Consider the following 15,996-nt stretch of genomic DNA (forward strand, 5'->3'; position numbering starts at 1 on the left):
TCTCCAGGTCCCGTACTCCAAGGACAAGTCCTGGCTTCAGCCTCAGTGTTTCTCATACTGGCTCTTTCAGCTAGTCTGAAAGAGGTGTTTACGCCCTGGGGAGAGATATGTCCAGAAATATGTAGTAAGATGTCACAGCAACATAGTACAAACTGCTCAGAACTTCACAGTTTTTAATAGTCTGGTTGACTACAGTATTTTAAGATCCCTATACTAGAAAAAAAATGCCCTTTTTCCATAATGGTCTCTGAGTCAAAAAAAAAAAAAACCAAATACAGGATGTTGTTTTTCTCATAGCGGTGAGCTGATGAGATCTTATCTTACAAATGATACCCCAGCTCAGTTTAGAGCTGGGACTGTTTAGGCTAGAGAAGAGAAGGCTCAGGGGGATCTCATCAATGTATATAAGTATCTGAAGGGAAGGTATAAAGAGGACAGAGTGAGGTTCTTTTCAATGGTGCCCCGTGACAGGACAAGAGGCAGTGGGCACAAACTGAAACACAGAAGGCTCCTCCTAAACACCAGGAAACACTTTTTCACTGTGAGGATGACTGAGCACTGGCACAGGTTGCCCAGAGAGGTGGTGGAGTCTCCATTCTTAGAGATATTCAAAAGCTGTCTGGCTCTAGGTCCAGGGTCATCTCTAGGTGACCCTGCTTGAGCAGGTGAGGTCCCTTCCAACTTCAACCATTCTGTGATTCTGCGTTTCAAGGTGAAGCAGTCTTCTTCCTCATAGCCCATGGTCTGCCACTGTCCCCAAACTATCTCCACAAACTTTCAGGTTGTACTTGCAGCAGGCCTGGTAGACATGATTCTTCCTGGAGAAGAAATGGATCTTTCCAGTCTAAGTGAGCTCAATGGGGTGGTCTACTCATGTACTTTTTATAAAAAAAACTACAGAATTTTCCTTTATCTATATAAATATCAACCCACTGGGCAATTTGTAGACACTAATTCTTTTTCAGAGATCTCACAGAGAACAGCTTTATATGAAGGATGGTACAGAGAGATACAATTAGTTGCTGGGGGTGGGGTGTCTCCTGTTGATGTTTAGAGTGCGTTATGCTGTTCAAAAAAAGTGCGGTAGTGTTTAGTTTGGTATATTCTCCCCTCATTGTTATATAGCTGCCTACAAGTGCCAGCAAAAGGATTCAACACTTTGTTGCTGACATGCTTCAGGTAAGGCAAATCATACCTCACTTTGGTTTACCCTTTCTAAATTAGAGGCTCACATTGGTACTAATTGCCTACTTACCAGTTGAATCAGGGCAAAATTTTAATGTAATTAGGTCTTACAATATGAGCTTGGTACTTGCCATCTCTATAAATAAATATTCTGGCTGATGGAAGAGGGGGGCGCAAAAAAAAAAAACAAACTGGTCTTTTTCAGTACTGTTATGCTGTGGCTTAGGGAATCACATGCTTGGTAGTGTCTCCCCTTCCAGTAGTTCTGGCTGTGTGTGAGGTAGCGTCAGGGCAGATCATTTTTGCAATTGCTATTGAGCACCTTTTTGGTTTTAGAAGGTTTCTTTTTTCTTTTACTACTTTTTTTTTTTTTTTAATATGTCATGTAAGTATGTGGAAACTTACAGTTGAAATGGAGTTGAGTCTGAACATCTAGGCAACTATCTCACATGCTGTGCAGTTCTGGGCAAAGATTCAAAGGTTTCTCACAAAGATGAGTGATTACAATGGAACAATATCTGTGCCCTTACAAATTCTCATCTCTCAGGACTTGAACAGCTGGTTTGGGTTTTTGTTTAGACATAAGTTGATATAGATGTATTAAGCTAGCACTAAGCAGATAGAGAGGATCTCTGGTACCTCCAAGGTCAATGCACATTGCAGTAAGAGCTGCTGACAAGCTGTCACTGTTGTTGAAGGAGACATCGGCAATGTGGCATCCAGAAACAATGCATACTGGGGTAGGACAAAATGAACTTCAAGAGAACACTTGAAAACTATTTTAAGATCTTCAGTGCTGAACAAGGTTTCAAAGGATTATTGTATTCTAAAGATGTTAATATACGTGAAGTTACGGTCTCCAAAACTTTTTATTCCTCTTCAAGTTTTGAGCTAAGGTACCTTTATTTTTAAGGAAGTTGTACAAGAAGACATTCCCAGTAAAAAAATTGATAGATCCATACTGCTTGAGTCTAGGTGCTGGAGCTCCCTCTTGGGGCAGAAGCAATGCAGTGCAAGTTAGAGAGGCTTTGAAACGGTTTTAATTTTTATGGTAACATGTAACCTGTTTCTTCCATGTTCCCTGCTACTGACTTAAACTCGCTCGAATGTAAGATTTACTCTTGAGTAATGCAAGTTTCCAAAATCAAGAACGTGCTTACCAAAGCAAGCTATAACAGATGAAAACAAAGTGAGGGAAAATAATAGGAAAGAAAATGTGGAGAAGGAGAGAAGCCTGTGGAGTTTGTTACTTGTTCCTAAGAAACATGCTTATCAACCTTGATTAGGTTCATAAACTTTTTTGGTAATGCCTTTAAAAAACACATGCTAAATAAATTAATCGGTCTGTATTTGGTCAGTGATTGTGGAAAGGTTTCAGACAGCAATGTATCTGAGTGAATAAAAAGGACCAATGCATAAAGTCAGGGTTGTACAAATCTACCACCAGAGGCCAAACTGAAGAAGACCCAGATGTGGAAATGGAACAGGGAGGCACACAGTCAGGATAGGGTCAAAAAGAAAGGATGAGTTGAAGCAAGCGGAAATCCAGTGAGGCAACATTTGCCCAGCTGGCTATGATAAATGAAGAATATCCATTCTTTCAATACAGTAAAGAATTAGGATTAACCTAATTTGGATAACTACTGATAACAGGGCATGACTGTACCATAATTGCTATTACTCTAGAGGTAGTTCTATTACAGGTTGGAGTTGCAAGATAGTGTTTTTAAAGCATTTCAGTTCTCCTCCAGATTCATACTGTGGTTAATCCCTTTTCCCACTACTCTTTTGGATCCCCTCCCATTTAGAACATTATGCTGGTAATGAAGATCCACTGCACCTCAAATAGATAAACATGGTGCCTTGCAAATACAGGTTTAAATTGATAAGCTTTGGGTTAAAGTGTTAAAATGCTAATTCTGTGAGGTATAGCACAAAAGAATATAATCCTAGAAAGCAAATGGGGTGGATGACTGCTTGTTGTGCTGGAACTATCATAGTGCCTGGCAGGTTTGGTCTTACACAGTTTTGCTGCCAACAAAGCACAGTGAAGAGTTTAATTAGTTTTGGGCTTTGAAATAAGGGAGAATTGCTCCTCAATAAGCAGTGAATGTAAGTCAAGACTGTAATGGTACATGAGTAGTTTGGGTGCACCCAAAATAATGCCCTGTCTCAGATCTTCCTTAATAAGGAGACTCAAGCATTGTCACCGTTTGCATGAGAGGACTTTTGAAGTCTTACAGCACTATCAAGCCCAGAGATCCAAAAACCTTGAGTTCTACTTTTCAGTGTCTGCCCTTTGAATTTTGAACTATTATTGCAATGCACAGCATCAGATTGTGTCTCTGTGTGTTTATGTGAAAGAGAGAGAAAGAAATGGTGCCGCCAATATTCCCAAACATGTTAATGTCATGTTAATTCTTACAGCGCATTCCCCACATGATTCCAACCCCTTTCCCAGCAAATAAAACTACCTCTCATGATTTCTTCTTCACAAAACATTTCTTTCTCATCCTTTCTTCTGGTCCTGCTTCTGCTTAATCAGTCTTGTTCCCTCACGAGTTCCCTCACCACTCCTGGGCCAAAATCGTCTCTGCTCCTCTTGCATTTCCTTTGTATGCTCAAACCCTTCTCCTGTACCAGGTAAAAATATGTACAGCAGAGCCCTTCTCTGCTATGCTGGAGTCAGCAGTGTATAAAAAGCCAAGAGAAGGGAGAGGAATAGTGGATTTGCAGGGACTACTTTTCCTGCTCCCACTCTCTTCCCTTAGTGATGTTAACTCTCCCAACTCTGGAGAGGGTTGAGATCTTCCTGAAGCCATGAAAAGCCAAAATCAGAACTCAATAGTCTTGGTGACTATTAAGCAGGTATTCTTTATTGCGGTGCCAGATGCACAGGGGATTGCTCCTCCTAATGTGTGCACCGCACAGGGTTAATGGCATAGTTTATGTACTAGTTTTACTTACATTTTCATTACATTCCTCAGAAAAGGCAGGGATAGGTAAATTTTTCTTTCAAGAGTTCATATAAAGGCCTTACTGATAGTCCATAGTTATCAATCCACAGGCAACAACAACTGGTCATCCCCAGGGACACTCGAAGTTCTTTTACCATTTGGGGAAGAAGGGTTTTGCAGATTGCTTCTTTCCGTGATGTGCCCAGTTCCCGTTGTCCTCCAGAAAGTTCATATCCTAGGTAAGTCACCTGCTGTCACACCATCTGAGCTTTCTGTTGAGAGACTCGATATCCATTTAAGCCTAAGAAGTTTAACAAGCTTACAGTCTATTAAATACACTCTTCCTGTGTTTCCGTGGCTATTAACAAGTCATCTACATACTGCAAAAGCATTCCATTACCCAGGGCAGGGGGATTCCAAGACTGGCTAATTGATTGCCAAAAATGGTTGGGCTGTTCTTAAATCCCTGGGGCAACACTGTCCAGGTAAGTTGGGTCTTAAGTCCTGTTGAGGGGCTTTTCCACTCAAAGGCAAACAATTTCAGACTTTCCTTGGCTATGGGGAAGCAAAAAAATGCATCCTTTAGATCTAAAACTGTAAACCAGACTTGTTCTATTTCTAACTTTGTCAACAAAGTGTACGGGTTGGCCACCACAAGGTGGAGATCTTTAGTTACTTTGTTAATTGCTCTTAGATCCTGTGCTACCCGATAAGTACTGTCAGGTTTCTTAATAGGCAGTATAGGAGTATTATACTCAGATTCACATTCAACAAGTAATTTGTTTTGCAGCAAATTATTTATCGATTTCTCTATCCCTTTTTGGTCTTCAGTTCTCAAGGGGTATTTTTTCCATCACACAGGGCCAGCTCCCTCTTTAAGTTCTATTACTATAGGGGTAGCATTTTTCACTCCCCCCAGAGTCCCTGTAGCCCATACCCCTGGAAATACTTGGTTGGCTATCTCTTCTATCTCCCCCGAAGTCCCTTTCTCCTCTCCAGGAGAGATTAATGCCAGGCTCAGAAGCTGAATCAGTTGTTCCTCTTTTAACTCCATGCTTCCTTGTTTGAAAACTATCTCAGCTTCTAGATGTTCTAACAAATTGTGTCCCAATAGGGGTTTGGATGAATTAGGTAAATACAGGAATCAATGTACCCCAATCTGTTTTCCCAGCTTAAATTTGAGTGGTTTTAGAAAGTACGCCTTCTCTTGTTGGCCAGTTGCTCCTACTACAGTCACAAAGCCTTTACTCACATCTATCAATTCTTGATTCAAGACAGAGAAAGAGGCACCTGTGTCTACTAAAAATTCTACTTCTTTCTCTTGTCTCCTTAGCCTTATCTTAACCAGTGGATCTGCTAGGGGAAATTCCCCTGGTCTCCGTCAATTGTCCTCTGCTTCTGCTATCAAGGTTTGTGGGGTTCTTTTGGGACATTGTTCTTCTGGTGTCCTTTCTCATGGCAGTGCGCATATTGATTCTTTCTCAATACATTCCCCAGCCCTCCACTATTTCCCAAGAGCCTTTCTCTTCCTTGTCCTCTGAATCTGTCTATCATTCCTCCCTGTTCCAAAGCTGCCACTGTGGCTGGTGCCATTACTTTTGTCAATTTTCCTCTATCTGTATCCTCCCGATTCCTAAAAACTCTCCATGCCTCCTCAATCAATCTCTCTAAGTTTCTTATTTCTGGTTCTTTTAACTCTGCAGCTTCTTTCTTATATCTGTACATGATTGCCCCAGGAATACAGAAACAAGTTGTTGTTATCCCACATCAGAGGAGGGATCTACGGTGGTGTATTTTTGCATGGCATTTCTCAGTTGATCCAAAAATTCAGTAGGGATCTCTTTCTGCCCGTTTGATAGCATATAATGCTGACAAATTTACAGCTTTTGGATTGCATTTTCTAATCCCAATTTTATCCAATCTTGGTATCTTTTTAATAGTCTATAATCACACCCGTCATTGGGGTCCCAATGTGGATCAGTCAGGCGGATGTAATCATCCACATTCCCTTGTAAGGTTCCCCCAGTAATCTGGGCCTGCACATGGGTTCGTGCTGGTTTTAACACTAATTGTTTTTCTGTCTCCGTCATTTCCCTCAAAATCAAATCTATGTCTGTCCAATCAGGGTCCTGATTCTTTGTTATTAATTCAAATAATTTTGCCACTCGAGAGGGGTCATCCCGCTATCCTTTAGCTACCTCTCTCTCCAGGCATCTAAATAGGTAGTGGAAAAGTGTACTTTTACCCTAGCTGGGCCTCCTACCCCCATCACTTCTTGCAGTGGGGCTAGGAGCTGTCAAGCCTTCTGAGTCTTACTCCAAGCTCGTGCTGTAACCAGAGAAAAACTATCCATTGCTCCTTCTTCCTCACTGTTGTCATCTGTTTCAGGAGAAGTGGGGGTGGGAGAAGGAAGTTTGGTACCGGGCGGGGGGGGGTTGGAAATCCCAAATCTTCAGGCTGATCCTCTATCTCCTCTTTCTTCTTTCTAGGGTTCACAATTTTCAAACATCCCTGCCCAATATTACATGCTGAACATTTTCTCCTGCTCCTTTTTTTCTTTTTTCATTTTCTAAAGATAAAACTGGGGGATCTTGTGGTGGAATATTAATACCGCAATCTTTCAGCCACTCTGGATGATTCCACAAGGTGGAAAACATATCTGCATAAATAACCTCGTCCCATTTTCCCTCTCTCCGCAAGAACAATAACTGTGACACAGTGTTATAATCCAAAGATCCGTTAGAGGGCCATCTCTCACCATTTTTCAGTTTATATATGGGCCACCACTGATCACAATACTTACTTAGTGCTTCCTTATTCACACTCCCACCTGGCAGTCCTCCTATTTCCTTCCAAGGAGCTAAAATACATCCTAGAGGACTTTTCTCTGGAATTTCACTGCTCTAACTTCCCCCCGTTTCATTTTTGTATTTATAAGGCACACAGGATGTCAGTGTGTATGCAGATAAACAATATTAGTCTGTAATAAAGTTGATAATCACTTAGTTTGTCTCCAGTCATACCCCCTCTCAGGATAACGGGACCGCAGATCAGAATGCCACACTCGCCCTGCCGCTGTGCTGCATTCCAATCACCTGCCACTCCCACCAGAGTTAACTCAGCTCATTTGCACTTAGCAATTTTACAGTGCCTGACAGGTATATCCAAGTTCAGTGTCAACAAGCCAGTATCTGAGTTCAGTATCAATAAACCCGTATTAGCAAAAGTACAAAACTTATACGGATTATGTAAGTGTACCAATACCAGAAAGCATGTTATCGCAGAAGTACGAAGCTTAAACCCGCGCCTGTACCAACGTACCAGAGTACACCACTCACAGCGACCATGCGTGAAACCGGAAGCATGAATGCTTGTAAAAGTGAATGCTTATAAAAGTTTTATACCAATACAGAATATATACCCTCAGGCACTAATAGGCTGGTATACGGTGCTCAGCGTAGGACGTCTCCTACAGCTTACGAGGACCTTCCAGATGACTAGTCCCCAGATTCCAGAATAGAACAGAAAACCAGAATTCAAAGAGACTTTAAAGAATGCCTTTATTCCTTTAGATGGTCCTTGTCTGCTCCCGCAGTGATTCAGACGAAGTGAGGAGTCCCTCCAGGAAAAATCCTGGGGGTACCCTAGGGAGCTAATCAAGCCAGTAAAAAAAAAAAAAAAAAAGCCAAACAGGTGGACAGGACCCCAGGCTTACTCAAGCGTAGTGAAGTGCCTTTGTCTGGACTATGTCCAGATGTCAGATGTAAAGCCAATGCTTTGTCTTGAAAAACTGAAATAAAGTGCTTGGGGCTCATATCTGGGAAGGGGGGACCCATTTTCAAGTCTCCACTCTGTCAGGTAGGGCAGGCCAGCAGTACGCCATGAATGCCATCTACCTGAGGTTCACGGGCAGGCCACCCCAGCCACTCTTGAAGCAGTTTCACTGTTCATAAATTACTAACTTGGCAATGGGGTGGGGAACTATTACCCACCCTCTTTCTTGCTTGATGAATGTGTAAATCTTTAGGTGGATTTAGCCTTTAGGAATGACAACAATAAGAAGAGAAAGAATAGTCCAGTGCTTGGATAGCAGTAGCCAGAAGTGTAAAGAACTGTTGTCACAGATTTTGTCAAGTTAGCTCTCATGGGTCTAGATGCTTGTTGGTTCTCAGGCGCTATAACATGTTGGTATTAGATGAACTTGTCACATAGTGGAGCCCTTAGCCCTAAGAAAGGTAAGCATGTTCCCTGTATAATGTATGGGAATGCTTAGATATGTAACTGGGAGACATCCCTTGTTCTTTAGCAAGGAATTGTCCATGTGAGCTTACAAAACCAAACAGAAATGAAAAGAACAAAGGATAGAGGCAGAAATGTCTGACTGAGTCAGAGAGGCACATGTTTCCAACACAGCACTCGGCCACGATTCCTTCCACAGACATCGACATGTGACTTTTCTGTTTGAGGAAACCCAACAGAGACACCTCAAAACAGCCAGCAGCAAACGGTTAGGGAAGTCATTCAGGTCAAAGTGACGGAGGTTCATATTTCTGTGTGATTAAAATCAAGGGGTTTAAATCTGCATCACAGGAAAGGCCCAAGGCTAAACAAAAGTTAGTCTTTCTCAGCCTCCCGAGCTAAATATTTGTGGCAGGAATAGAAAGGAAAAAGCCAGTGGTTGACTCTATAGCTTACTTGCGAAGGTATGGGGGATGAGAAAATGTGACGTTAGGATCCATTCCCATGAATGTGAAATAGTTACACCAAGTGGGAGAAGTGTACCTGCAGAGATTGAAAAAGACTCAACTCAAGGTACCTAGCAGCTCCAGCTGAGGACGGGCAGAGGCTTCAAATCCTGGCCCCAAATCCCAAGTGAGCACCTGCTGAATAGCTAGTAGTAATTTTGAGAAGGTCACTAGTCCCAAAACAGGGGGGCTGAAGCATGTGCAGAGCAATTGCCGCTGGAGAGCCCTGAGGATGCCAGCTACGATGCAGAACTGCAGAGCATGGTTAAGCTCTGCTGAGCTCAGTTAAGTCACATGAGACCCGAATGATCTGTTTTAAAGGATGTAGCTGTACATACAGCTGGAAAAACTGTGCAATGCCATTACACCAATAAATGACATGCAGAAAGTCAGTCAAACTGTGGGTGGGTGAGGAAGTTTCTCACCTATGATCTTCCACACCATTTGCTTTGCTGTCAGAGACTGCCGATAGGAGCTATGTCTCCCAGCCTTGCCCTCCCTTACCGTATTTCTGAGCAAAGCTGGCTGATTAAGCAGGGTCTGGTGTGACTGACCTTACATCTGGTTTGAGACCTGCACAGCAATCTGTTGATTCACTAACAAACACAGGTACTATCAAGTTTGCAGCCCTAGGTGCCTTCACTCAGACGAGCACGGGAGGGTTACTTTAGGTCTTGGTTTAGATGTCTGTTAACTCACTGTACGGTTCAGAAAGTTGCTGTGGGTCAGGGCACTTCTCACCTGAGACGTGAGGGATGCTGAAATGTGCACAGACACACACAGCGGTACACAATAAGGTAGGAACAGGATTTTGAATGCAGCAGGTTATGTATCTGAGAAACAGTGAAGTATGGTAGGGGGGAAATATAGGATCATGTTGTAGGAACGTGCATTTCTGGAGTAATTCAAACCTTATCTGCACAAGGAAGTATCTGCTAGTTAAACTTGAATTGGTATTGCTATACCAGGAAACCCTCTGAACAAGTGTAAAGCTCGTATTATTTTCCCCAAGGAAATAAAGGCTTATCTTGTTGGAATGAGTGCTGTATTCACTCTCTGGACCAGCACAGTTGGGCTGGCAAATCTTGGAAGGAGGAGTAAGACCTCTCTTTAGCCTTTCACTTCTCTGCAATTCAGCTTTGCCAATCATAAAATGGAATTAATGTTCCTTAGTCTGTAGCTCCCAGAAATACTGAGAGAAGTCACTACTTAAGATTTGTACAGTATTTTCAGAAATAAGATCTCTAATGCACTCCTCTAATGCAGTGGAGTGCTGTTAACATGCTGTGAGCACTAACACAGTCCCTTGAACTAGGTGTTGGCCCTCACCGGTGGCAGCATCCATGCAGCTGTTGAGGAGTATGAGACATGGTCTGCGTGGCTGCTGGTTTCTCAGAGGTAACCTAGTTCCCATTTCTGTGGGAAAAAAATGCCTGAGCGCACCTGAAGCTTCATCAGGCACATCAGGCCAAGCTCTGGCTAGCACATGTGGCTGTAGGCCGGCAGTCCCACATGGCAAGGGAAAGGTAACTTTGGTAGAATCTTTTGGCATATGAGAAACCCTGGGAGTCACTGCCACTGCACCAATACCACAGGGGAGTTCTAGCCTTCCCTTATCTCATCCACCTCTAGAACCTTGTTTCTGCTTCTACTGTTCTTTAAAAGGCTTAGTTTGCCTGAAAAGGGCACTGTAATGTCGCAGATTGATTTATGTTAAAGATTAGGCAAAGGACTCATCTCATCCAATATTAGGTATCTATATGTAATATAATCAACAGTACTGCAAGGGTATGGTTTCTCTGACCCACTTTTAGGATGAGGTGAACTTCGCCTGAACAGTGTGCGTGCTTTTCAGTTGCTTGTACGGGAGGCCTTGGTGTTGTGCACATGAAGATGCTGGATGAATCAGATCCTAGAGGTCTTTACTTGCCCCGCCTCTAGGCCGCTGATTAGTCTTCTTCTGTGTTGATGGAAATAAAGCAATCACTTTTGCTCTTTTTTGAGGTCAGCTCCACATTTTGGTTTTCAGGCACTTGGCAGCTGTGTAATGTTTGGTTTGCAAACACTCCCAGGGAAGGGCTCAATCCAAGGCAATTATTTTCTTTACAAAGAGATAAAAACTGAAACATTTTTCTTTACTCTCACATTTTGGAAAACAATTTTCTGGTTTTCTACCTTAAAATGTTAGCTCCAGGTATAAACTACTTGTTCCTATACCCTTTGTACGTTTAAAGATCTCCTCTTCCCACCCTTCACCCAGGATTTTTCTGTGGTTCTGTGCTTGGTTTTGATGGAGGTGGAAGTTTTTTTAAAACTCTTCTTTAACAGCCCAGTCATTTTGGGAGCTGGAAAAGGCATGGACACGTCTACCCCACGCAACACAGGCACATGGACTAATGCTGACTAATACCTACTTAAGCTGGTACATTTGAATGATGCACAGCAGCTGTCTCTGGTGAAACTAGCTTGGGTTTAAAAGCAGCAGGCTTTCTTGGAAAGACCCTCCCTGCCAGGTGCTGTGCTACACAGCATCTATCATGCTTGTGCTGCTCGCCGCAATGCTGTTGGGCTAGGTGCGCCCGTGCTCTGCTGCATGGCGTAGCCACACCAGCAACCATCATTTGACACTGCAGGCACCCCTGCTTCGCTACCATGCGATGGGGAGTGCTGTTCTTAGGAGCCTTAATATGTTCTTAGGTGCCTCCAAAGAGAAATCAAAGGGGAGTTTTCAAATCCAGCACTGACTGTAAATTGTGTATAAAAGCCAAGTCTCACTTCAGCCATTTTCCCATGGAGAAGTTCTCAGTTAAACTGCAGATCCAATCTTCAGGCTTCCTCCCCCTCATAAAAGTCTGGAGATCAAGGTAATAGAAGAACGCTAAAAATACACCAGATAGTTGTTGGGATAAATGGGCATGGTGTGATTAAAGGCAGTGGATCATATCTTCAGACAATGTAGACTTGTACAAATTTATCTCAGCCAAGAAGGTAGGCCCACAGCCACATTTTCATGTGGAATTGAATGTTAACTCATAAATGTAAGAGATTTCAGTAGCAGTTCAGTCAGGTTTGTCCAGTCTTTCTCATACTGGAGGCCAGGTAGGAGCTCTGAGCTCCTTCCACTTAAGCCCCAAGTCAAGAATAGTGGTGTCTTATAATGCCTGGTGCAAGAGGGACACCTCTGATTTCCACTCCCACTTTTCCTTCTCCGTTGCGGACGCAGCAGCTGATACACCCCTTGAAGCAAAAGAGGCTCCCTGTGACACAAAGCAGGCACTGATCTGGACAAGACCACTTCCCTGTTTGAAATAGTTTGGTCGGTCTATGCTGTTGTTGTTTGAGGAATGTTTCATGCGGGATGCGCACGTTCTCATTTGCACAGTATAACCTCAATATAGGGGTGCTCATAGGCAGCCCAAGAGCCACTTTCAACCCATTGATGAGTCCACCTGCACCCTGAGCACTTTTTCTTTTTTAATCAAATGGGTTTAAACTATGTATTTATCTGACCATATAATTCAGTAAGAATCTGGACAAACCTGACTTGTAATGTTGGTTTCTCCAATCTCTCTGAGGGCAGAGATATGAGATACAGGAATATATCTGTTCTGATTCTTTCTTAGTTTTCTAGTTCCATATAGAGACTGTTGACAAGTTTTACTACCCCATATCTTTTGAGCATGGACTTCTCCTGCATAGGATAATCAAGACTGAGGAGAATAAAGCTTGCTGGATGTCTCCCTATGGATAAGAAAGACATAGCAATTCTAGTGCTGCCAGAGATGAAGAAAGCAGGTGAGAAAGAATCAGCTCAAAGATAACACCGTCAGACACCAAAACCAACTAACGTCATCTGCAGGGACTAATTATTTTTTTTAAGATATGCATTAACTGGTTTAGCCTCTTCTATTTCTTCAGCTAAAATGTTTTCAGTCTTTTTCTTTAAAGATGGTTTTCTTCACAGTGTTGGGAGAATGTTGAAATCAACATGTTGGGTTGGTTTGATTGCCGCCACACTAAACTGCAAAGTTCTGGCATTAATAGAAACTGCTAATTTAATTGGAAAATTTTCCATTTCCTGTATCTGTGAAATGTGATTTTAAATATGAGAGTCAGACCCAAGGGGATGATCCAGATTGATTCATTTAAATTAATATTAGTGTCTGAGTGGATGCTCCTGTGGTCAATGAGTGCTTGCACAGCTGGTGTCAACAGCAGGGATTTGGCTTTTATGACCTTGGGACCCTCTCTGAGTGTCAAGGACTGTTAGGAAGAGATGGGATCCACCTGATGAAATTGGGCAAAAGCATTTTTGCCAACATGCTGGCAAACCTGGTGACAAGAACTTTAACCTAGGAATGGGCAGGAGAGAGCTGATGACAGACAGACAAGTGAGGAAACAGCAGACCAGATTGGTAAGCAAGGGATGCCGGGTGATGTGGACAAGGGAGGCATCAGAAATTACACGTAAGACTGAGGGGTGCCCATGTAAAGCATGTGTGCCCAAATGAGGAGGTGCCAAGAGGACAGCATTGCAGGGGAAGCTCTACCCCTTTTTCTGGGAAATCAACACAACTGGGTGCCTCGTTGGAAGGCCTGTATGCTAACACAGGCAGCATGGGGAACAAACAGGAAGAATCAAGAGGCCTGTGTGCAGTTGCAGGGCTACGATCTCCTTGGGATCATGGAGGCATGGTGGGATATGACTGGGGTGCTGCCATGGATAGAGAGAGGCTCTTGGGGAAGGCGAGGAGGGGGAGTCATTGGTTTTTTTGTTAGCAATGGGAAGGTACGGAGCTCTGCCTAGGGATGGGTGATGAGCCAGCAGAGAGCTAATGGGCTAGGATTAGAGAGCAGCCAGTGTGGGTGATGCTGTGTTGGGCATCAGCCATAGACACATGAATGATGGTAGAACATCTAGGAGCAACTAGAACTAAAATTACTTGAACTTTTCATTTCTAAAGCTTTTTCCACTTCCTTCCAATTTGGGAATGACATTTTTCAAGTCTGAACTCTTCTCAAAAAGTATTTTTGGAAAGCCTGAACAAAAACAGTTTAGCCATCTTTGTGTAAAATGACTGCTATGAAAGTAGTCATTTGCCATGACACATTTTTGGCAGACGGCTATTGAACAGCTTTAGGGCCTCACTGGAAATGTCCGGAAGTGTTTTTGAAGTCATTGTGTAATTATTATTGGTTATAATAATGCTTAGAGACTCCACCCAGCAATCGGAGACTTAAAGCACTCGATAGTCTGCAAGTGGCAATGAACAGCCAGTGCTGGCCCTCAAGGATTGCAAGAGGATTTGCCAGCAACAGTGGCTGCATGTCTGCATATCCAGGGGTGAGCAGGACATGGCAGTGACAAACGGAGTTGGCAAACCACAGTCAGCTCTGGAGATTTATTTGGGTGTGGGTCCACGTTGCTGCTAGCAATTGGTGAACAGTGTGAAAGGATCGAAAGGCAGGGGGACTGCCATCCCCCTCGCCGCTGGACAAAGGCTGCAGCGATCCCCTGGCTCGCTTGCCCAGTCCCCTGCGCTTCAGCCTGTGAGTGAGAATTATTCAGGGGAGTAAGACAGTATTGCAAAAAAAATCAGCTTTAATGTGAAAAAGAAAGCATTTTTTTTCAGGGCAATTGTCATCACCACTGATGATAACAGCCCAGGCATAGGGAAGCGCCCGGCATTTCAGCAATAAGGTGGACTATCTGAAAGTCAAGTCTTAAAATTGCCAGGAGACGGGAATAATTATGTCACACTTCCCCCTCTCGTTTTGATCTTGTTACACAAGCGTGAGTGAATGTGACATTAGATCCTCTCCTTATAGAAACGTTCCAGATTAGTTTCACTTGGTATGCTTTTGGTTCTGTTCTGAGAGCTACATTTGTCCCAACTTTTGAAGTTTGACTTTATTAAACTATTTCTAATGGCCATATTTTATGAATTCACCTTTCACGTCTGTGTCTGTACAATAAAGCTGTGCCTCCCGAAGACACAAATGTGGAGGTGTTTCATATTGGTGGAGAAGGCAGTGTTCCCTCAAGCTGTTCATCTCAGATCCATGCCTTGTGTGGCACCTCATGATCAAAAGCTATGAAATGCTGCTCCTGAGAAATGCCGTTAATGTTGAGTTGAGGCAAGTGGACGTTCTTCCCTGAAGCTTTTGGATTAAAAATTTGCAGACATTTTTCAGTCAGCTGTTTATTTCATGGAAATAAATAAAATTGAACTTTTAAAAATCTAATGTCATGTGACCTTTCAACTAATATACTACTGAATTAGAAGAATAAGAAAAGCCTTAATTTGTTGCTGCCTTTTCCCAAAGCTGTTCTTTTTTTAGTTGCATTAAAATGGAATATATTTGGGCATAAAAGATGACAGCTCCTTTTCATGCCCTTTTACCGTATTTTTGCTGTGGCTGGTCAGATGCTTTTATCTAAAGCTTTGTTCTTTACAGTGGAAAAAATTTCTGAGGATTTGAGAGAGTCATAGAGTTTTCAGAGAAAATAAAATTTTCACGCAATACTTAGCGCCGATCAGGAAATAGGATTTCACGATGGCAAAGCTCCGTGCTTTGTTGACAGTGATGGACTTCAGGGTTCATGTTGCAGCTCAGCGAACTTGCCCATCCTTTTGCGCTTTGCTTTGCGGCACAGGTACTGTTTGCCGTAAGGGTGGTGGGTAATTCCCCTGCATCCTGAGTAGCAGCTCACACGTGATCCCCACTCCAGGACTTTGGCAAGTGACTGTTATGAGAGGCAGCTGGTGTGGGCTTCTGGGGCTGCCCTGGCTGGGTCATCCCAGGACCCAGCAGGACGGAACCAGAGGGTCTGGCATGTTGCTGGGGAGGTGGAGGTACGTGAAAAATGGATCAGCTGAAAGAACATATCTGAGTGGCGCTTGGGAAGGAAAAACGTCGGACTTCTTGGCATGGTGAGAATGCAAAGGGTAGCCCAAGATGGATAGGGGCAGGGGAACTTTTATTGTGATCAAGTGACAGCCAGTAGTTCAAGGAGAAGATTAGGAATAAGAACAAAGGAATAGTGTTTGATTTAACCATTCGTGTGGCAACTTTTAAATAGGGCCAGAGCAGAAAACAGAAGCCAT

The sequence above is a fragment of the Egretta garzetta genome, unplaced genomic scaffold (assembly GCF_000687185.1).
Source record: "Egretta garzetta isolate BGI_Z169 unplaced genomic scaffold, ASM68718v1 scaffold306, whole genome shotgun sequence".
In the NCBI taxonomy this organism is placed as follows: Eukaryota; Metazoa; Chordata; class Aves; order Pelecaniformes; family Ardeidae; genus Egretta; species Egretta garzetta.